This window comes from Myotis brandtii, unplaced genomic scaffold, assembly GCF_000412655.1.
Source record: "Myotis brandtii unplaced genomic scaffold, ASM41265v1 scaffold279, whole genome shotgun sequence".
Classification (NCBI taxonomy): Eukaryota; Metazoa; Chordata; class Mammalia; order Chiroptera; family Vespertilionidae; genus Myotis; species Myotis brandtii.
The window spans coordinates 539224-563857 of record NW_005360641.1 but is presented as its reverse complement, the minus strand read 5'-3'; the positions used below and the strand labels follow the sequence as shown (position 1 = coordinate 563857).

Here is a 24634-nt window from a genome sequence, read left to right as displayed (position 1 = left end):
CATACGGAGGCTCCAAGCGGTAGAGCAAAGCCTGACAGCCTGGGGCTGGCGGAGTAGTGAGGCCTCACAGCTCCGGGGCTGGCTCCGGCCAGAACTCAGCCAGAACGAAGGCCTGGGCCCCGGGTGCTGGAGGCAAACCAGTGCCAGCAGCCAGGGGAAAGGAAGGCCTATTGCATGAATCTCTTCGTGCAACAGGCCTCTAGTAAATAAATAAATAAATATTAAAGAAATTATTTCAGTATTTCTGCTCTTCACTATATTCTAATGAAAATTTTGAGGCTGAAAGGAAATTGTACAGGTTATAATGGATAACTATTCAGCTGTATAAAATATAACCTATATTTTAATGGCTAGTTTTCTGTCAATACTCTTATTTAAAATTGCCTTATTGTAAGTACAGTGGGGCCTTGACTTACGAGTTTAATTCGTTCCGTGACAGAGCTCGTAACTCAAATTACTCGTATGTCAAATCATAAAGTGAACGAGTGAGACACGTGATGCTGGGCTGATGTTGTGGCATTCACTGTGATGTTCACTGCGCCAACTAGCGGTGGGGTACTGAAGCTGGCTCGTAACCCAAATTTTAGCTCACAACTCAAAGCAAAAAATCGGCTGAGAGACGGCTCGTATCTCGAAAAACTCGTTAGTTGGGACACTCGTAAGTCAAGGCCTCACTGTATTGAAATCAGGTAATGCAAAATCTCCACCCTGTATTTCTCAATTTATTTAGGTCTTTTTAGGTTTCCTTGGCAATATTTTTCCAGATTTTAGTATTAGTTTCTGCACATTTTTCATTAAATTTATTGTTTTTTAAAAAAGTGTATCTTGATAGGTGAAAGTATTATAAATGTCACTTTTCCCCCATTGACGCCCTCCACCCTGCTCACCCCCCTTCCCCTGCTTCACTGCACTATTGTCGTGTCCATGGGTTATGCATATATGTTCTTTGGTTAATCTCTCACCACCCATTCCCCCACCCTGGCCTTCCCTTGAGATTCATCAGTCCGTTCCATGCTTCTATGTCTCTGGATCTATTTTGCTCATCAGTTTATTTTATTCATCAGATTCCACATCTAAGTAGAGATCATGGGACACTGGCCTTTCTCTGACTGGTTTATTTTGCTTAGCATAATACTTTCCAGGTCCCTCCATGCTTTCTCAAAGGGTAAGAGATCCTTCCTTTTTACAGCTGCATAGCATTTCATTGTGTAAATATACCATGGCTTTTTTATTCACACATCTACTAATGGACACTTGGGGTGTTTCCAGATCTTAGTTGTTGTAAATAATGCTGCTATGAATATAGGGGTGCATATATTCTTTGTGATTGATGTTTCAGGATTTGTAGACTATATTCCTAGAAGTGGGATCACTGGGTCAAATGGCAGTTCCATTTTTTATTTTTTTGAGGAAACTCCACAGTTTTCCATAGTGGTTGTACCAGTCTGCATTCCCACCAACAGTGTATAAAGATTCCTTTTTCTCCACATCCTCACCACCACTTGTTGTTTATTGATTTATTGATAGTAGCCATTCTGGCAGGTATGAGTTGGTACCTCATTGTTGTTTTAATTTCTGTATCTCTGATTATTAGTGATGTTGAGCATTTTTTCATAATATTTCTTGGCCATTTGTATGTCCTTTTTGGATAAGTATCTATTCAGGTCTTATGCCCATTTTTTAATTGGATTGTTTGTCTTATTTTGTTGAATTGAATAAGTTCTGCACATTTTTCATTGCATTTATTCTTTACTTTTTAAAAATATATTTTATTGGTTTTTTACAGAGAGGAAGGGAGAGGGATAGAGAGTTAGAAACATCAATGAGAGAGAAACATCGATCAGCTGCCTCCTTGACCGGAATCGAACCTGGGACCCTTCAGTCCGCAGGCTGACGCTTTATCCACTGAGCCAAACCGGTTAGGGCAATTCTTTACTTTTTTAAAAAAGTTATTGTAAATGGAGACTTGTTTTATTTTCTTTTATATCTGATTATCTATTTCTATCAAATGTGAGTGTAGGTGTCTTTCATTCTTGACAGTGTTAATATGTTTATTCTCTTTTTAAAAACCAATATAACTATATTTTTATTTATCTCCTCACTTTTTTTTGAAAATCAGATTTAGTTTTATTGATTTTTACCCCCTGTGGTCTATCTGTTTTATTTTATTAATGTCTGCATTTATCTTTATTATTTCATTTTCTGTCTACTTTGTGACTATTATTTTCTTATTTTTCTAGTTAATGCTCTCTTTTTTGTAACATAAACATTTAAAGCTATAAATTTTTATGCAAGTATTGCTTTTATGGCCTTTAACAACTTGATATGTGTTATTTTCATTATCACTTGTTCAAAATTGTTTTTGATGATGTTTTTCTTGATGCATCATTTGTTTAGAAATGTTGGTATTTCTTTATATATTTTATTTTTGTTGATTTACAAACTAATGTATTGTGGACAGAGCTCTTTCTTTATAGACTTAAATATTCTTTTTTATATCAGTTTCTTCTTCTTTTTTAAAATTTATTGTTGACCCTATTGCAAATGTGCCCCATCCCCTCCTTCACCAAACTCTACCCAGCCCCTACCCATCTCCCACTGGCCATCAACACACTGATGTCTGTATCCACAAACATTCTTTAGTCTATTAATACTTGTTTCATAACTGGCATATATTCTATTTTAGTGCTAGTGCAATGTGTGCTCAAAAAATGTAAATTTGTAAAGTCTGCCGTTTTGGGGTTTGGTGTTCTATAAATGTCAGGTAGGTAGGGTGATTGATAGTACCATTCAGCTTTTCTATAACCAAACTGAATTTTTTGTCAAGTTGCTGTATCAATTATCTAGAGGATATATGATTTAGACTTGTCTATATCTTCTGTTAGCACTGTATTTACTCAATATAATTTAAATATCTGTTATTAACACAAATACATCTATAACAATTATAATTTACTAAAAATTAAGCATTAGTCATAATTAGTGCCATCTTTTTCTTAAATATGAGTTTTGTTTTTAGTCTGATAGTATTAAAGCCAGGCCTGAATGCTTATGTTTCCTGTGCAGAATATAATCTTTTACAACTTATTATATTTATGTATTTTCATCATTACATATTAAGTGCATTTCTTATAAGCAGTACATAATTGGGTCTTCCTTTTCTTAAGTAGTCTAACAATGCTTTTTAATTAGATAGCTTAATATATTGAATATAAAGTAGGTATTAATATGGTTATTTTAGGATTTATAGTGAAGGACTGGGGGGATTAGAAGGGGTCGATGGAGAAAAAAAGAGACATCTGTAATAAAAATAATTTAAATTTTTCTTTTCATTAGATGCTTTTTATTTATTTTTCATGCCTAATCCTTGTTTCTCTGGCTAGCCCTTCCAGTATAATATTAAATTTTTGTTTGTATTTTTAATAAAAATCCACAAATTAAAATTTATGTGCAAATGAAACTGAACTTGAATGGCCAGCATTCTTTTTTTTGTTTTACTTTAAATTCTTTATTGTTTAAAGTATTACATATGTCTCCTTTTTTCTCCATTGACCTCTTCCCAGCTGCTCCCACCCCCCAGCACATACATGCCCTCACCCTGCTAGTGTCTGTGTCCATGGGTTATGCTTATATGCATGCATACAAGTCCTTTGGTTGATCTCTTACCCACCCCAGCTCTCCTGCCTTCCCTCTGAGGTTGGACAGTCTGTTTGATGCTTCTGTGTCTCTGAATCTATTTTTGTTCATCAGTTTATGTTGTTCATTACAACATTCTTTAATATAAACATTATACTACTTACTCTTCCTGATTATACTAATGTTATTTTGAGGAAGATAGAGAAGTAATGTCAAAAATCATATATATGAAGGTTAATAGGACAACATACAGAAATAAAAAAAAATATGCACACTAGAAATAGATAGATAGATAGAGAGAGAGAGAGAGAGAGAGAGAGAGAGAGAGAAGAGATTGAGAGAGATATAGAGAAAAGGTACATAAAGATTAAAAACTAGGTTGCAGTGGGGTTGGGGGGTTGAGAAGAGATAAAACAAAGAACTTATATACTTATATGCATAGCCCATTGACACAGGCAATAGGGTAGTGAGGACCTATGAGGGGTGGGTAGGGGCTGGGAGGTGGGGGCGGTAAAGGGAGAAAATGGGAGATATCTGTAATACTATCAACAATAAAAAATATTCTTAAAAAACTAGGTTGCTAACCTAAATCCTAAATTGTATGAGGAGCATGATATTGTGTAAATTAATCTGGGAAGGATATGGGAATATGGAAAACAAATTCAGAGAAAATAAAATTTAACATAGGAAATAAGATTAGAGACACAATCAGGAACCTGATAACAAATTTTTAGGCCAATTTCAGTGCCATGGAGATTCACTGAAGGGTGTCAACATGGGAATATCACATTTGTATGTGTTCTTAAAATAGATTACACTGGGTGTACAGAGAGGGAGAGAAGGAAGGCGTAAATTATGGTAATACACGTGAAAGACCATAGTTTAGATTATATAGTTTTGGGAAGTAAAATGGATTGAAGTGGATATTTTCATATATAAATGAGGAATAGATGGGACCTAATTGAATCTACAGCTTATAGGTAGTAACAATGACTTTAGGCTTTTACTGTGAAATATAGGAATAAACAGGGTAGATACAAAAATAATGACTTACAAGTTTGAAGCATGAGAAACAGGGTGGGTGATATGGTAAAAAATATAGCAAGTGAAATTTTGAGTTAACTTAATTTTGAGTTAGCTATTAAAAATCCAAATTTTAGGAACCATATCTGGGAGGTCACTGTAATCAGTGGCTTATTTATGAACATAATGAAATCTAAATTGAGATAGAAATAATGCATAAGAGCTAGTAAAAAAAAGTTACTCTTTAGCCTAACATCTAGACTCATGGTGCACAAATTTTTCTGTTCTTTTCAGGCTTATCTCCAAATAGTCTACTTCCAGATATCTCTATTCTATCAACATTGATTGACTTATTCTTTTTTCAGAATGAATAGCTGTGTGATATACCCACCCATGTTTAATTTGCCATTACAATGAGAATAACAATAAATTATTCACTGAGATGGGTTGATACTAGTCATGCATTTTATATGTATTAACAATTTCTACTTAATGTAACATAGAATGAAATCACTTATTCCCTCCTTAAAACAACAAATTCTGATATATATAGTATGTATGTCATTTTTCTATAGTTTAGATTGTAAAATGAAATTACAAGACATGAATTTGTTTTTCAAATCTTATTAGTACATTTTTAAATTTATTTTAATTGTTATATTGCAGAATTCAAAGTAAAACATATTTTTGTGTGTGTGTGTGTGCATATCTGTCTCTAAATGCTTATGTCTTGGAGTCCATGCACTTCATTTTGCTTTGTTAATGTTAATCATAAATAGTTATTGAAACAGGAATTTTTAGAGGTGCAAAAGACAGGTTTAGGAAATGTTAGAAATTTTAGCAATACGGGGACCATGGAAGAAGCACAGAGCTGCAGAGCAACAGAAGGTATATTTCCATAGAATGGGGAGCTGGAAAGCTGCAACAGGTACATTTCTACAGAATGAGGGAGCCGGGAACAGCAGAAGGTCTATATTTACAAAATAAAGGGAAGGAAGCCCCTCATTCAAAGGGAGAAGAAGAAAATCCAATGGAATAGGAAAACAATAAGGAAGGAGGGGAGAAAAACCTCACAAGTCCCATGTGAGGTTCCTCCTTTGAGCTCAGAATTTACTATAGTAACCAGTCCAAGGAAATAGTGACCAATCAGAGGGGATATTAAGGCACAAAGATCTGCAGCCTTTATAGACAGTAGGAAAAAGGAACTCAGTGGGACTCTGTCCCCCTCCCCACGTGGGAGTCTGTGCTGTGAGATTCTTTCCCTCTCCCCACGTGGGGAGTCTGTACTTGTTCTTTAATAAATTTCCACCTTTGCTATACCACCTTCCTTCGTGGGTTCATTCTTCAACTGTGTCAGACAAAGAATCCAGGGGACCATCCTACCCAGAGGAACACTGCGTGTTCCAGTCCAAAAAATTTTTGTTTCAAATAAACTAAAAGTTTGTTAAATTAAGTAGGAAATAAATACATCAAAATACACAAGTTAAATAGTGTTGGAATATAATTATTTAGTGATTGAGGTGGTAAGCACCATCTCTATTTTGCTGACAAATGCCTAGCATCCTATTTTAACCAAAGGACAATGTAACTCATTTCAGTAAACTAAAGGCTAGTCAGTTTATAGTGGAATAAAAAGGTTGAGAATTTCTTAAGTTTCTCAAAGTCTCCGGTCATCCTTTGTGCAATGGCTATCTCATCAATGCATAGTCTCATCAATTGCATTCTTAATTGCTTTTGCATTTCTAAGAATTCTACTAGGTTATTTCATAAATTTTCAGTTTTATTTTTCAGAATCCTCTTATGTTGTCATTTAATTTGTTAAACATATCAAATACAGTTATTTCAAAGTTCTTGTTTGATGATTCTCATTACTGAACCAAAATATCTGAATATTGTTCATTTGTTTGTTGTTTACTTGTTCTTTTTTAGTCAATTCTTATGCATTTGCATGCATGATGATTCTCATTACTGAACCAAAATATCTGAATATTGTGCATCTGTTTGTTGTTTACTTGTTCTTTTTTTAAGTCAATTCTTATGCATTTGCATGCATGTTTTTTTGTGTTTTTTTTCTTTTTCTGATTCAATATCACACTCAAATGCATAACTATAAGAAACATTTTTGAACTCAGAAAACTATGTTTATCTCCAAGAAGTATTTAGTTGTCCACCAGTCCTTTTGTCTCTCTCTAGCATTCCCTATACATTTTTATAAACTACTTTTTTTTTCCACTTTTTCATTGGGAAATTTATTCTGAAAAATAAAATTTCTCAAATCAGAAAGTTATAACTGTAAATCTTAAACATAAACATTTTAGATAATTCTAGCTCCAATGTAAAAATTACATCTCACAAATTTAATCTGGTTTGGGAGATTGGAAAGTCTGAGAGGTCTTGTGCTTTCTCTGTCTGTTTTTGGCTTATATCAAGTGAAATTAACTACAATCAGACCCATAGGAAGCCCACAAATTGATTAAAATAGTTTTGTTGGATGCAGACTTGAGTTTTAATCCAGGATTTCTGGGCTTTGAAGGTCCTATGTTATCTGGCCTCTGCACGTTTCTTGGCTTCTATTCCTGTAATTCTCTACCTGCACTCCATCACCATTGGCTTCCTTCCTGGTCCTCAAACATGCTACGGCCACTCTCATTCTGGGAGTCTTTGACCACAAAGTTTCCTATAGTTGGGATGTTCTTCCTTCAGTTCGTCATGTGTCTGGAACATTCTTGTTCTTCCACTTTCTAGTCAGTGGAATGTATTATACCCACTATTTGAACTATATGAACATAGATAGCCTCTTCCTCTCTATTTAAAGTAATCAATCCCTGACTAGTTAATAACTATTGTGTCATCCTATTACTGTTTTTGAAGTACTAATCATAGTCTTAAATTAATTATTTACTGCCTAATGTATAATTAAGTTTAATTAATGTATAATTAAGTTTGCATATGACCATGGGGGGATATTTAAGAATGAAAGGTATCTTTTTTGTTAATATGTTTTTATTGATTCCATAGAGGAAGGGAGAGGGAGAGAGAGATAGAAACATTAATGATGAGAGATAATCATTGATCGGCTGCCTCCTGCATACCCACTACTGGGGATCAAGCCCGAAACCCAGGCATATGCCCTGCCTGGGAATTGAACCTGTGACCGCTTGGTTCTCGGGTAGATGCTCAAATGCTGAGCCACACCCAGCTGTGCTGAAAGGTATCTTGACTAGGATATCACACAATCTTGAAACCCCACTGACATTAACTAGATGAGTCACTGGCCCACTACTGCTGATAAAATAGATTAATAATGAACTCCTCGTTAACAAATTAGGGATGGAAAATCTTCTTGAACTTTATGAAAGCATGAAAAAAAGAAATAATCATTATTTTACTAAAATAGTATTAGAGTGATTTCACATTTCACTATGACTTTATGAAAGCATGAAAAAATAATTATCATTTTATTAAAATAGCATTAGAGTGATTTCTCATTTCACTATGATCATGGAGGTTCTTCATGAAGGGAGAATTCACTTAAGTTATTAACACTTATTGTGGAAAGTTTTTATATGTAATGGTGGTAAATGAAAATGAGATGAATAAATATGGTGAAGTTTTGTATTTACTTAAAAAAAGTAGTTTTGTTGGTTAAGAGCACCAACCTCCAGCAGAACAAAAGAGGACTGGTTTTATTCAGACTTTAAAGAGGTCTCTTGGACTCTAACTTTCTATGGAAGATAAAAAGTCAACTTGAGAAAGCTATTTATCTTTCTATGTAGGTTTATTTTATTTTCTTAAATAGGTAACCAATGAGGGCAATGAACAAGAAATTCCCCAGAGGTCTGCAACACTAAATCAACTTGCACTCTAGTTTGCTGATATGTTTTTATTCAAAACTTGGAATAATGGAACTATAAATTAAATCATCATTGTGGTTCTAAGTATATGGTGCTTCAGATTTTCCCAGATAGAGTGTCAAAATGTTTGTCAAAATAGAGTCATTAATCTCAGTGCCATAGCATTTCTCTGTAACACATATGATCAGTCAATGTAAAATTTTTCTGTTGAATGTTAAGGTTAAAATTAAACACTCTATATCTAGTTCAGCTACAGAGCACTCTGGTTAAATATCTCTGTGGATTTTAATTTTTTACTTAGTTTAATACTCAATTGTTCAATTAGTCTCGTCTTTGATACCCAAAGATTAGAGAATTATAGGCATGACAGAAGTCATCTAAAAATTATTTGGGGGAAAAATATCCTAAAGTGATAAATCAAGATTCCTTTACTTATGGACTTTTTAATTGGATAAACCAAGCATCTACTACTTTTTGTTTTAATTTATCTTTATTGTTGAAAGATTCCTTTAAATCATAGGCTGAGAACTCTCCTAGGAAGCAGACATTAGATGTATTAATGCAACACTTCTTACTCTTAGGATAGATTAACCTGACAATGTATGGCCTAGATGTATCCAAGATGACTGCCATGTGCCTCTCATTCTCCCCAAGATAAATGAATATCTATTGTGGTTATTCTGTCTCTGTCTTATCATTGTATCTTGAGTGTTCTGGGTGACAGATCAATTGTCTTTTTAAATTGTAGGTCCCCAGGTCAAAAAATGATGCATCTGAACAATTTCATCTGTACTGATGTAGATGATAATATTCTGGCTTTTGAACCTGATGCCATGATTTGATATGTCTTTAGAGACTCTTGAAGTAAACTGAATGCACTTTGTAAGTGTGAAAGGCATGAATTTGGAGGGCATCAAACAGAGCATGGTAAATTGGTTTCTAAAGTAGTCCCCTTCTCTGTATCCTATGCCCCATGCAATATGACTTTATGGGTCTATTAAATGGTATCTATTTCCCACTGGAAATGAATCTGGGATGGCATTGTGATTTGTTTTGACTACTGTGATGAATCAGAGTGGTAGAATATCAATGAATTGTGTAAGTCTAGGCCTTAAAAGTTTATTTTATCCTCTGGAATATATACTGTGCCTTGAGAACAAGACTTGCTGGACAACAGCCAGCCAAATTCCATACACAGAGTGATGCCATTATAAGTCAGCCAGCCTGCAGTGTTCTTGCCAGCTTAACCCTAATGCATGAGTAAGCACAGCTGAAGCCAGATGAAACACTACAACCACAAGATTAGCTTATTAGGCTTATATGCTTGTTAGCAATAATAAATGCTTACTTTTAGAGCCACCAGTTTTGGGGTGGTTTCTTATGCAGCAATAAGTACATAATATACCTTTGTCATATGATTATTTTCTCAGAGTTTATAATTATTTCTCAGAGCTTAAAAACATACACTTATTTTATATGTTTGAGATGTATATATCATTGTCTATGAAAACATTTAATTGTCAAACATGAAAACTTGTTGGACATTTCTTTTAAATTAAAAAATCAACTTCGTATGTACTATCTGATTATTAAATGTTTGTTATTTTTTCCCAAATCTTCTTATTTATAAGTTCTTAAATTTTAGGATATGATCTCATATGACTTTATGTGAGTAACATTACCATTAGTTACCAGTTCTTTACTGCATATAGAAATTTTTCTTTACCTCACAAATGTTTAAAAAATCTATTTGTCAACCATATTTATGCATCTTTATATAAAATATATTTTTTATTAATTTCAGAGAGGAAGGAAGAGGAAGAGAGAGATAGAAACATCAACGATGATAGAGAATCATTGATTGATTGCCACCTGCATGCCCCACACTGGGGATCAAGCCCACAATCCAGGCATGTACCCTGACTGGGAATCAAAAAGTGACCTTCTGGTTCATAGGTCAATGCTTCACCACTGAGTCACACTGGCCAGGCTATTTGTGCTTCTTATATGCAAATTGAGATTAAAATTTTATCACATAGTTAATGACAGACCTGATTAAATACAATCTTTTCTTGTTAGCCATCTGTTGCTTTTTACATTTTTGGCAGTTAATTTTATATATAACATAATCTGCATATGGATATTCTTATTATATAGTCTTGATCAGTCACTTCAGTTTGTCCCATTGCCTTTTTCTTAAAACACAAGCTGTATACAATTCATCATCAAGAAGCAAAGCCTGATTCATGAAAACTAAAGAGTAGCCCTGCTTTCTAAATGCAATTTCTTGTATAGCTACTTATATATAGTTCTCACTTATCTTACGTCACATGATATTTTAAAAATAATTTCCAAAAGTTATGATTTAATTTATCAATTTTTACATTGTATAATATGTTACTTATCATACTGTGCTATTTGGAACCTACAAGATGGTTGATATAATGAATATTATAGATAGATGCTTAAAGATGAGTTTGCAATTATCCCCTGTAGGGGAGCACAGGATACTTGGTTGGAAAGTGTATAAAAAGGAAATTCCGAAAAGGGGAGTTGGTTGAAGGCAACCCACCCCTGTTTCTCCAAATTCTGACCTAGGGAAGTTGGCTGAAGGCAACCACCCCTAATTGTTCCTTGGCCTTTCCAAACAAGTCTGTGCACATGCAGACCGTCGGGTGTTTACCGGAATCCTTATGCTTAATCTTTAGGTGTCCTAGCTTAAAGGACACTGCAGAAACATGTGTCCTCCCAAGATTACTTACCCTACTGATTGTATCTAAAATAAATTTTATCCTAAACTGCTGTTACAATAAAAGCCTAAAGAGTCAGGCGAAAGAGGCTGTCTGATGCTTATAGCCAGGCAGTCCCTTAGCCCTCTCTTTCACAGCAATCCTGTGTCAGAGTAATCATTCATCAGTTGCTCAGGGTCTGCTGGTCAGCCCCAGCAATACCCTACTTTCATCACTTCAAAGTAGTTTAGGTCAAACTGAAAAATGTAAAATCTCTCTCTCTTTCTCTCTCTTTCTCTCTCTCTCACGCATGCACACACACACAACACACAAAAACACACATACACAATATGTAGGAACTCTATTATATTCTAACCTCTAACATTCACTGTTTCCATAATAAAAGCGTTTTATTTTAGTAATTGGCCATTCAGAGCCTATTTTAGTCTCTTTTGCAGATATAAGTGGGAATGTAAATAAATCATAGCCAATTGAATCTTAGTAGAAGTAGTAAATATAAATTCCATGTTGTTTCCTTAAATTGTGGGGTGTGCCATCTGACCGTCCCTTACAGCCCTTAGCATATTAATCACAGTGTTTGAAATTCCCAGTGTGATAATTCCTACATCTGGTTCTGATTCGGGCTTTGATGCTTGCAGTGGCTCTTTACATTCTGCCTTGTAGTACACCTTTGTAACTTTATCTTTATCGTTGGATATGATGTTCTGGGTAAACAGGCCTTTGGTAATGTGGTGGGGAGGTGTGGAGTGAGGGAAAGTGTTGTAGAGTCCACGACTGGGGCTCAGTCTTTCAGTCTTTGAACTGTGAACTTCGCAGGAGTTTCTCAGGTTTTTGCTCCCCTTTAAGCGAGACTGGACGATAGTTGTCCCTGGAGTCAGATATTCCCCTCCCCCCGGCTCATTTAGACCTTGATAATTCCTTGGACAGGTTAGGTTATCCTCAACTTTATTCTCAACTTTACTCAGGTTTCCCTTGAGTAAAGACCTCATTAAGAACAAAGTGCTCATCAGCATTAAAACATTATTCCTTCCCCCTCCCCTGCAAAAAGCACAAGATAATTTTTCTCCAATATTCATTGTGAGAATTTGGTCAAGCTCCTGGAGCTAGATCTCATAATACTATGTGGGCTCCTCTTTGACTGGGACCCCCTGAATTTTTTAACCCTCAGAGTCACCATCGCTGAACCTCCAATGCTTCATCAATTACAGTTTGGGTGTTTCTCCCAGCAGCCCTCTTTTCCTATAGGAAGAGCCCCAGTTTGACACCTGACAATATACAGGCGAGTGTGGACCTGGCACACTGACCGCACCGCCCTTGCTGAAGACCAGACACATCCTAGCCAGTGATCCACCATGACTTTCAGCGAGATTGAGATGTCCTGCAAGGTGAAGGCCAAGCCCAGTGCCCTCAGGCTGCCCTTGTAAAGCCCAACCAGTAAATCAAGTTCACCAAGGTAAGTGGCTGGGGAGGACCTGCCTTCACAGGATATCCTAGAACCCTTCTTGCTTCCTCTGCTGGTACCCGAAGCAGTTTCCACTCCCCAGTCCAGTCTCTGCGCAGGTAGGACTTGCCTCGCTGTATTCACCTGTCTCTCCAAATGTGGGGCAGGGGTTTGTTCTGTGCCTTCCCATCTCTTATGAAAACAAAAAGAATTGTTAGTATTTCGGTCTGTTCAGGTTTTCACTTTTTAAGACACGGAGACTTCCAAGCCCCTTACATGCTGAGGTGGAAATTTGATAATTCACTGTGCAGTTTCTTCTCATGCTGCTCTCTCAACAATGTTGCGGAATTCCTTGTTCTGTTCTAAGTTTGCTTCTCTCTATACTCCACTCAGCATTGGCCACACCTCCTAGAAGCAGCCAGAACTCTCTCCCAACTTTTTGAGTAACACCTGGCCTCTATTCAACTGCCAATGCAGAGATGAAAGTATATGGTATTCAAAGAAAACAAATAACTATGCTACAAATTCTGATACTAGAGCAGTGACCTTTAAAATAAACCATACGTGTAAATCACAAAGTGGTATTCTTTTGCTGGCATTTTAAAAAAAATCTAACCTATAGGTTCTGCAGGCTACTGAATTGTTTACACTTGTGAATTGTTTTTGAAGTGACAACCAGGATGTAAGCGCTCCTTACAATTACTGTTACTGTGGAGCCCGTGCCATAGTGTTACCAAATCACACAAGTGAAAAAATTTTGTGCGATTTCTCCATGACCCTTTAAGTATAAAATATGCTTGAAATCTTATGAAACTTGTTATGAAATAATAACCTGTAACTTTTAACTAGAATTTGTCTACAAAGAAATATCATTTATAACAGCTCCCAAATAATTTAAGATGTAAAATTGTGAAAACTAGGCTGCTCTACTGCTAAAAATCCTATTATATGTCTAGTATATAGTTTTATTTTTAACTGTTCAGAATAATGTTCTGCTTTTTTATATTTTGTAATTGCTTATATTTATACTAGTGGGCCAGTGCACAAAATTCGTGAATGGGGCAGGGGGGGTTCCCTCAGCCCAGCCTGCAACCTCTCCAATTGGGGACTCCTTGGGGGATGTCCAGCTGCTGGTTTAAACCGGCAGTTGGACATCCCTCTCGCAATCTGGGACCGCTGGCTCCTAACCATTCACCTGCCTGCCTGATTGCCCCTAACTGCCTCTGCCTCAGCTCCCACCACTATGGCTTTGTCCAGAAGGAAGTCAAATGTCCGGAAGATGGCCAGTCGACCGGGTCTAATTAGCATATTTCCCTTTTAGTAGTATAGATAGAATATATAGGATAGGATTGCTTAAATGGTGGGGTGGGGAGCCTTTTTCAGCAGGAGGAGATGCTCTTGGCAGACAAAAACACATAATCCCTAAATCTGGACTGATAGCCAGCCATATGCACTATACTGTCAAACCGGTCATTAAAAAATTGAACCGCTTTCTTACACCTTACACCAAACAGCTGTTGCCCTTAAAACCCCTCCTCAGCCCCCACCTTAGGTTCTGCCTTCACAGTTCACCCAGATTAGGTTCTGATTGGTCAGTTTCTATGCCAGTCAGCATCAAAAGCTCTGCCTCCTAGGAAGCCATTGGCTCCTTGCAGTTCACCCAGATTAGGTTCTGATTGGTCAGTTTCTATGCCAGTCAGCATCAAAAGCTCTGCCTCCTAGGAAGCCATTGGCTCCTTGCAGTTCACCCAGATTAGGTTCTGATTGGTCAGTTTCTATGCCAGTCAGCATCTCCGGGCCTATCTCTGGGCCTGATCAGAGAGGCGGGGCTGATCAGCAGCCTCCCCAGGCTGCTGGCGAGGGAGCTGAACTGCTTACCTCTCGGAAAGAGAGAGAGGCATGGCTGCGGCTACAGATCAGACCCTGCTTCTCTCTCTGGGCCTCGCCAGCAGCCGCGGCAGGTGCTGACCAGCCCCGCCTCTCTCTCTCTTGGAGAGGTCAGCAGTTCAGCCCACTCACCAGTCTACGCCCACCCAAGCCTGCTGCGCGTGAAGCCTGGCGTTCGATGATCCCTTCAGTCATTTTGGACATTACGTACCCTGGCTCTTTATATATATAGATATGTGGGATTTGCATGTTAATAGTGATATCAAATTTTAATATGGTATAAAGTTGGTGATATGTAGAATGTAATACAGCTTTTTCAAAATAAGAAATGATGTTTAAAGCCAGAATTCTATAGGGATATGAAGCACAAAGTGGGAGAACAGATTGTACTTCATTTTCATCCCAAATATTTTCAAGTCATGAGACCATACAACTCAGTAAAGCCCTTTTTATTATATAATTCATTGCAAGGCCTATGAAATTCAGTAAGAACATCAATATGGCAGGTGATTTAAACTCACTGCACAGTTGTTTCTGAAGGGTCAAGTCCATGTCTCATTTTAAACTTGAAGAAATCATCACTAGACTTGGCATATAGTATACAATCAAAAGTTTTGTGGAAATTAATGTATGCTAAATTCATACAAATCGAAGTTGTTGCAAAAAACACTAAAATTAGAAATTTTACTTTAGGAGGTAAGGTAATATTACTCTCTTTTCTTCTATATATGTATGCTTTATTCTCTATAATAAAACAACTATAGATATTTCAATCTTTTTTTTCTTGAATTAGATTGACTGTTAGTTCATACTTTGGAGTACAATATATTTATTTCATTTTGATATAATCTTTTCATGTCTGACTGTTCAATGTGCAATTGTCATACAGATCCACACTTATGCAACAGTTGTTCAGTCAGAAATATAAGCCATACCATAAAGAAAGCATAAACATATATGGCAAAACAAATAATACATTGAAACTTTATAAAAGAAAGATATAAACAAAACCAAATTACTGGTGCAAAAATTTACATACTAAAATATGTAAATGTGAAATGAAGTTAATTAGGGAGCTTTTGTTTAATTAAGAACCACTATAATCAGCACTTTGAAGCATTATATTTGGCAAGTATCACTTTAGTCTCAAAAAATTATTTACTTTTTATTTTCAAGCTTATATAACTACTTTGGATTTCTAGTTATAATCCTTAGAAAAACTGTACATTTTAATTATTAGATTCATTAGTTAGTATCTGCAAGTATTAATTCATCAACTATTTATTGAGCACCAATCTTGCAAAAAGCACTGGGTGAAGATGTGGGAAGACATTACTGTATCATAAACAATTCCATACAGAAGTAGATTGTTACACCACAGACAGAGTAACATATATTGTGGAGAGTGCCCTCAAGAGTTGCAGGCTGTGATTGAATGATTAGGTGTGAGATCAAGTTCATGGAGTGGTGCAGAAAAGGTTTAGTTGAGTTTTTGCTGGGGTGGGGATTCAGGGAAAGATCTTTACAGGAGCCCATGAACTGAGTCATAATTATGACCATAACTATAGTTTGGCTCAGACTTACTTGCATTTCACTACTTGAGGGCACTATGTACAGATAAAAGTTCAATAACAATTACTATGTCTATTGTAACAAACTTTGGTTATGTATTAGAAAATTCTAATATTCATAGAATATAAGATATATTTTATTTGCCATTAGAATATTAGATATATTTTCCAAAAACAATGCCATTTTTCATGCATAAAAATATAGGACACTTTAGAATAGATATTATAATAGAAAGAGCTTTATCTGTACAGGTAACTTTAGTTAAAACTATCATTTTAAGATGGTATGGAATGACACTAATAAAAGATGGTGGTTTGGTCTTTCATAAAAAAGTTAAAACAAAACAAAAATTAATGCATGTGATCAGGGTAAACACATGTTTTATGAATATGTAAGTATATATTATAATAAATTATAATTTGGATTTCTAATTTCTGGTATAATATTAAATATAACACCTACAGGTGGAAACTCATACATTTCAAGATTTACCTAATTATTTTAATTGGCTTTTAAAAATGTAGTTGTGAAATAATATTACTTTTTTTTTTTACATTATTTTTCCACATTGTCTGTTTCCTGGGTGCAGTTGAAAGAATTTCTAAGTTTAGTTTAAACCTTTTCTTAGAGAATTTCACTTTTTACAAATGTAATGGACTCCTTTTTAAGTATACATATATTAAAATATAAAAGTGTTAGTCATTTTATTTTTAAAAAATTAATGTGTTAAAAGTACATGATAAAGTTCAGTAATATTCTCAAATTATCATGTTTTATAATAGAAAAGAACTATCTATGTTGGCAAATTATTTTTAAAAACTCCAGGAAGCCTAAGAAGTCTGCTTTTTAAAAATCACTCATCTGTAGTTTTATTAAATAACTAGAGGCCCAGTGCACAAATTCGTGCACGGGTGGGGTCCCATAGGGGGTTGGGTGGGGCGGGACATGATCAACCCTCTGGGCAGGTGGTGGGACGCCTTTGCTGGCCTGGGATCCAGATCTGTCATGCTGACTTTGTGCTGATTGTCAGGAGCCACCTGGTGACCGTTTTTATATTGTTTCTTCCATGCAGAGCATCTAGGGAGGGGAAGCGGATGCGGTGCTGGAGGCCGATTTCCAGGAGGCCAGCGGAGCTGTTGGGATCGTGCTGGCAGTGCTGGTCCGTCAGTGCCTGGCCCATTCTCAGGAGATTGGACCTGCAGGACTGCTGAGGGAGTGAGTGGCTGCCACCGGGGTGGTGCGCCACCGGGATGGGTCAGTCAGCTGAAGGGTGCTCCTGCTGTGGGAGTGCTGACCACCAGGGGACAGCTCCTGCATTGAGCATCTGCCCCCTGGTGGTCAGTGCGCATCATAGCAACTGGTCAACCGGTCGTTCTGGTTGTTCCGGTCATTCCGGTCGTTTGGTCGTAAAGGTCGCTAGGCATATATATCAGTGATGGCGAACCTTTTGAGCTCAGCGTGTCAGCATTTTGAAAAACCCTAACTTAACTCTGGTGCCATGTCACATATAGAAATTTTTTGATATTTGCAACCATAGTAAAACAAAGACTTATATTTTTGATATTTATTTTATATATTTAAATGCCATTTAACAAAGAAAAATCAACCAAAAAAATGAGTTCGTGTATCACCTCTGACACGCGTGTCATAGGTTCACCATCACTGATATAGATAAGCTCAGTAGGTAGGGTAGTTGACATATTTTTATATGTTCTTAAATAACAACAAAATTTAAAATATCTCTCACTTCATTTAGCTATATTTTATGTTCATCAAAAAATAAAGGTATATTATATACCGGGTGTCCCCAAAAAATGTATACACATCTTAACAGCTCATAGCTCAATAGCTGGTTCTTTCTTTTCAGATTTAACCCATTGGAATTAATAATTATTCAAAGTGTGTATACATTTTGGGGGGACACCCTATATATGTTTGATTTCTAGAGCATCCATCAACTTTATTAGCTGATTCAAAATGTCAAATTAATGTAATAAATTTAACAAACAGGATTAACTAGTTAAATGAATTTAACTATATAGAAAATATATTTTTCAATGTAAATTAAACTTGTTCTATATTAGACTATGTTTTACATTCAACATAGAACATTCCTATATCTTTGAAGTCTCTATATGACACACCACAAAAATGAGTTGAAAATATACATTAACAAGATATAATTTTAAATACTGTAAATTTCATAAATTATCTATGGAAAATATTGTTTTTTCTTTTTTTCTTTTTTCCTTTTAAATAACCACTTAGAGGATTTATGTTAATTAGTAAAAATTATCAGTATTTGTGAATAGTCCAAAATTGATGTCATTGTTATTTCTTTTGGGTATGATACACTATGAATGGTCAAATAAACAAAAAACTTTGACCCCATCCCATAAAAGTAAAGTAATTAAGTCTCCTTTCATAACACAATGACAATAAATCTGAAATTTCAAAGAAAGTTTCTAATGAAATTATATATCAGGCACTCTCAGTTTTCCTGTGGGTGAGGGGTGGGGGAAGTTTTCATTGCTAGTCATATGCTTCAGTTTTTCGCTTTCTGTCTCTTGTGAAGATGTGGGGTGATTGAGGAAATAACCTGATTTTGTTCTATGCCCCAAATTTAAATACCTGGCTAATATTCTGTGCATATCTACAAAAACATGTAGGTTACAAAAAAAAACAAAAGGATAATTGAAACGTAGATAACTGTTTGATATTTTTAAGCATTTTCATGATAACTAAAAATCATGTGTACATCATATCATTAGTTACATTTAACAAAAATGGTAAGGATAAGTGTAATATTCAATTTGCATCATTTATATTATATATGGCTATGCATATAATTATGATATATCAGTTTATGCCTTTGGTTTCCTAACTAGCTAGAATCTTCTTTACACAGATTGGTTATAATTTAAAAATAATCTGGATTGAGTTCTTGCTTCCACAGCAGAGCATGACAGACCTCTTTATAATTACAGTGTTAAATTATATAAAAATTCTAAATTGCTTTGCCTTCCAACTTTAAAAAGGGAATTGAAAAACCATAAAAGTTAATGATTCAGGGTCACCTAATAAATATTGTCAAATGAGGACTATAATTCATAGCTTTTTGTTCCACCATCAAATACCAGTTTATGATACAACATTGCCTTTTTACAGGAAACGGGTATTTGTAGAGGAATGTAGACATCTTTAATTAAGAGTGGAGGGGTTGATTTGATGGAGGAATATATGGCAATTATGTCACCTCTATTCATATACATATAACTTGTTTTGAAAATTTTTAAGTCTTATTGAGGTACAATTAATATACAGTCAGGTGCACATGTTTAAAGTGTACAGTTTGTTAGAATCTGGCATATGTTTTCATCTATTAAAAACACCACATCTATACTAATAAAAGGGTAGTATGCTAATTAGACCGGACATCTTCCTGAAGTCCTTCCTGACAAAGCCGGCCAGGGTGCCTGCGGCTGCAGCTGGCCCAGGAGAAGCTGCCTACGGTCCCAGGTGAAGAAGCCTCCCATGGTCCCGGGGGAAGAAGCCGCTCCACAGACCAGCCTCTGCCATGGACCTGTTTGGGGACCTGCCGGAGCCGGAGCGCTCGCAGGCTGCCAGTAAGTGAGGAGCAGCCCTGCCTGGGAGGAGAAGGGGGCAGGTGGGCAGGCTGGTGGTGGCCTCGAGGCCACGGTGCCTGAGGTGGTCGGTGGGAGGAGAGGATGGGCAAGCTCATTTGCCTAGGGCCTGGCCCCAGCATGCTCACTGCAGCCCCGGAGCCCCAGAGTGCTCCACCATGTTGGCTGCATAGGCAGAAAGGGCTCTGCTTGAGGCGTGGGCTGGGGGCAGTTGGGAGGAGAGGATGGGCAAGCTCATTTGCCTAGGGCCCATCCCAGCATGCGCACTGTAGCCCCGGAGCCCCAGAGTGCTCCACCATGTTCACTGCGTAGGCAGAAAGGGCTCTCCTTGAGGCGTGGGCTGGGGGCAGCGCCGGCCCCCCACGGCCTTTGTGTGCAGCCCAGCCTTGGGTTGCTCAGCGTCAGCCTGGAGCAGAGTCCCTCCGCCTTCACAGGTGGCGCAGCATCCGGGGCTTCTAGCCCGCAGCCCTCCAGCCTGGGTCTGAATTGCTTTTCCCTTCAGCAATGTTTTTCCACGCATGTGTGTACAAGTTCAGGGTTTTGTTTTGGTTTGTTTTTACCCCAGAGATTGAAGGAATCACCAGCATTGTCTTTCGTGTTTTTGAATCATCCTCTGTGCTTCTCTGATTTTTCGGTTGATAGTAGTTTCCCAGGTCACGGGAAGTCTCCCTCTCCCCAGAGTCAGGAGCACCAGCCCAAGTCCACCTGATGGCCCAGCCTTGACCATGGGGGTGAGTTCCTGCAGGCTGGGGTTTGATCACCACGCATGAACCATAGGAGACCAGTACCTTTGTTATTGCTGTGTGTCTGGGTTTGAATTGGACAAATGCCCAGCGGATCCAGGCGAAGAAGCCACCTGATGGTCCTGGGTGACAGCTTTGCAAAATCTTGCAGGAGGAGAATTCTGTCTGGGTTTCCTCAGATTTCCTCAGCCCCTACTCACCCCTCTGTAAAGGTACAGAACAAGTGAGGCCCCTTAAATAAAAATCAGAGGTCTCCAGAAACTGATCCGGTGGACCTCTCTCATCACAGTCATTTGGACTGGATGGCATTTGAATATCTATCTAGGCACCATGACAGAGAAACACAACCTCAAGTTACTCACCCCTCTGTAAAGGTACAGAACAAGTGAGGCCTCTTAAATAAAAATCAGAGGTGTCCAGCAACTGATCCGGTGGGCCTCTCTCATCACAGTCATTTGGACTGGATGGCATTTGAGTATCTAGGCACCATGACAGAGAAACACAAGCTCAAGTTATGATCTCTGCCCTTAAAAAATTCACAATCTTATTAGAGCGAGTGGGTAATAAAAGTGCAGTAATGATATCAGAATGTAAGGCAACAATACAGAGAAGAAACGAGGCAATTGCTAGGGTGATTTTCCAACAGTTAGTACAAAGAGTATGTTCTGTGAATTAAATAAAAAAATACTATGTGTGGAAGGAGCTGCTTCACAAGTATTTTAAAGGAAGCTGAGTTCCATGTGAACTGTGTACTATGCTATGATATTTGAGGCACAGAACAAGGGAGGCCCTAAGTGTACTATGCTTTGATATTTGAGACATTCTTTATTGTTCAATGTGATTTATTTCTGTATGCCTCAGTTTTGTAATAGTTAAATTACTAGAATAGTGCATCTTGCTATAAAATATTACTAGAAGATCAAATGATCAGGTGACATTTATTGTTATTTTCTATAAATGAACACAATCTCTGGTATGCTAAAGTGATAGGTATTATAGAAATATTCAGAAAGGGAGACCTATAGGCTTGATTACAAATGAGGTTTACTATCACAACTCAAATTTATTGCTTAAAAAAAGGGGCGGGGAGCCAACTAGAAACTAAACCAAATATAAGCCTTTGAAGGGGAAATGTAAATTGGATAAGCTTCGCTATTACAAGAGCAGCAAGAAAGAATTCAGAGGCAAGAATGAGAAGCAGATTGCATCCACTCTAAGTTGCTGTTAAAAAAAAAAGAATGTTATACTATGAAAATACTTAATACAGATTGTAAGATTTGTTCTTCAGAGGATTTCCTAGAGTAGGTGGTATTTCAATTATTATTTTTTAAATGTGAAGAGTTTAGCTAGATAAGAAAAAGGTGTAGGTGTCCCGAATTGGAGAGGGTGCAGATCAGGCTGAGGGACATCCCCCTCCCCCTCCGTGCATGACTTTTGTGTACTGGGCCTCTAGTCTGTATACATAAAAGCCTGAGCAACCGGAACTACCAGTCACTATGATACGCACTGACCACCAGGAGGCAGAGGCTCCTACAGCCAACCTTCCCTGGCCGGCCAACCTCCCACAGTCCCTCCTCCGGTTAGCAGGCCCTGGGCTGGGACAGGGAACCAGGGGTGGGTGGCATTGGATGTGGCCCCTTTCCCAGAGGGGCTGAGGGTCAGCTCCCTTCTCAAGGCGAGTGGCTAACCTCCCATGCCCTGTCCCTTTCCCTGTCTGGCAGACCCCAATCGGCCTGCTGCCAGCCCACTGTGGTGGCGGTGCACAATGGCAAGGGAAGGAGGAGGGGGGGAGGCGAGGAAATGTGCTGTGGCATCTGTTTCTTTCACGCCTGGTGTTGCAACCATCGCCTTCTCTCTGGCCTGGCCCTGCTCACTGGCCAGGCTTAGGGACCCCACCCATGCACAAATTTTGTGCACTAGGCCTCTGGTTTAAGATAATAACCCCTTCAATTTCCTTTTGCTTTTTTACATTCACATCCTCCCATCTCTCTTTGCCTTTCTTCTATTCCCAGACAACCACTGATCTGATTTCTGTTACTGTAGATTAGCTTATATTTCCTATAATGTTATCTAAATGGAATAATACAGTATGCATGATCTGGGGGCTGGGATGCTTGCTTCTGTCACTCAGTAAAGCTATGTGGAGATTCACATATGTTGCATCATTTGTTCATTTCTTTTTTTTTTTCCTGAAAGTGTTCCACTGTAAGGATATTCATCTGTTTCCAAGTTGGTACATATTTGTGGTGTTTCCCATTGTTTACTAAAATACTTTTAGTAAAATATTCTTGCTCTGAAATACACTTTTCTTTATCCTCAGAGTAGGAGCAATATTACAGGTGTATGTCTAACTTAAAGAAATGTTTTCTGAGGTGATTATCTCATTTTATGTCCTGACCAACAGTATATGATGATTGCAGTTGCTGATATTAACCAACATTTTGTTTCATATTATCTTTTTTTTTATTTTCAGCCATTCTGAAAGGTAGAGTAGTATCTCTTGTTTGAATTTGGATATTCCTAATAACTAATAATGTTGAGAATAATTTTATTTGCTTATTAGTTCCATGTAGCTTTTTAGGTGAAACGTCTGTTCAATCTTTTGTCCGTTTCTTAAAAAGAATCATTTCTGTCCCCTTATTATTGAGCTGTGAGAGTTTTTCATTTTCTTTTTAAACTATGGGTTCTCATACTATGTCTGTTATATTATTTACAGATAATTTTTCCAATTTTCCCTGTCTTTTCATTTTCAAAGAAGAATCTTTTAAAGAACAGAAGTTATGAATTTTAATAAAATACAATTTACCTGTAGGCTTTTTAATGATTGGATTTTTACTGGCATATCTAAAACCCTAAGTTTGCAATGGTTTTAAAAATATATTTTAGAGTTTGAGATTTTCCATTTAGTCAATGATTTATTTTGACTCAGTTATTGTATATGATTAGGTAATGGTTCTTAATGTTTAGTAGCATTTATTAAATGAAACCATCTGGGCGGGATGTTTTCTTCTTGGGAAAGTTTTAAACAATAAATTTAATTTCTTTAATAGATACCAAACTTTATTTTATCAACTTATGCTTGAATACATTTTTGTATTTTTTGTCTTTCAAGGGATTTATCCATTGTATCTAAATTACTAAATGTACTCTTATACAGTTGTCTATAACATTCCTTAGTGTTTTGAAATCTGTAAAACTGTAGTGATTTAAACTGTATATATTTTTTGCTATTGGTACTTTTGTTTCTTCCCTTTTAGCCTTACTTATTTTGAATATGATTTATTAATTTCATTGATATTTTAAAAGCCTGTACCTTCCCCTGAGTATATGAAATGACCTTCTAATTTTACTCTTATATACAGTTGCTTTTGAATGTCCTAGTTTTTAATATCTGGTTTCTGAAAGGGAAAAAGAGAAAAGTGAAGGGCAAGGGAAATTACACTGACCTTTACGTCTCCTGGAAATCACCTCTTTGTGTGGAAGTCGGAAACAGTAAACAGTGATCAGAGTACAGATACCTAATATCTAGAGGACTGAGTCATCTTTGCATTAGTAACACCAACAGCCTTAGGGCAGGGAGGTGGGAGATAGTTAGAAAACAGAGCCAAGAACTAAAATTGATATAAATTAACCACAATTTATATGCTAAGCCAAGCATGTCAAACTCATGGCCTGCGGGCCGCATGCCTCATGCCTCAGGCCTCATTTAAATAAACTAGGCATGGGGCCCCTAAAACTTCCCCTAACATTTGCAATCCTTCATATACCCCAGATTTCAAAATAGTTACATCAGATAGATTACTCCAGTGCAATTGTTGTTTCCATGAAAAGACATATTACTGATGATTCCTATTCTGCCATCTCCTAGGATCATCCTGCTATGTTAGCCTATTTTAAAGAAGTGTTTCCCCAACAAATCTTTAGAATCACATCTGATGAGATTCAAATTCTGATTCTGAGAACAATGACTATGAACAAGATTCTTAAATTCTTTGAACTCTATTTTTTTAACCTATAAAATGGAGTTATTATTATGTATCTGACCACATTTATTGGATTAAAAATTTTAATTTATATAAGATAG

General features: G+C 36.9%; 1 long non-coding RNA gene across 1 annotated transcript in view; it reads left to right on the top strand.

The window, feature by feature from the left end:
• Window positions 1-19719: 19719 nt before the first annotated feature.
• Window positions 19720-24634, top strand: part of LOC106726535 — a 17033-nt gene continuing 12118 nt past the window's right edge. The window contains exon 1 of the long non-coding RNA XR_001362605.1: window positions 19720-19789. This is a non-coding gene — a long non-coding RNA (uncharacterized LOC106726535). The remainder of the gene's footprint in view (window positions 19790-24634) is intronic.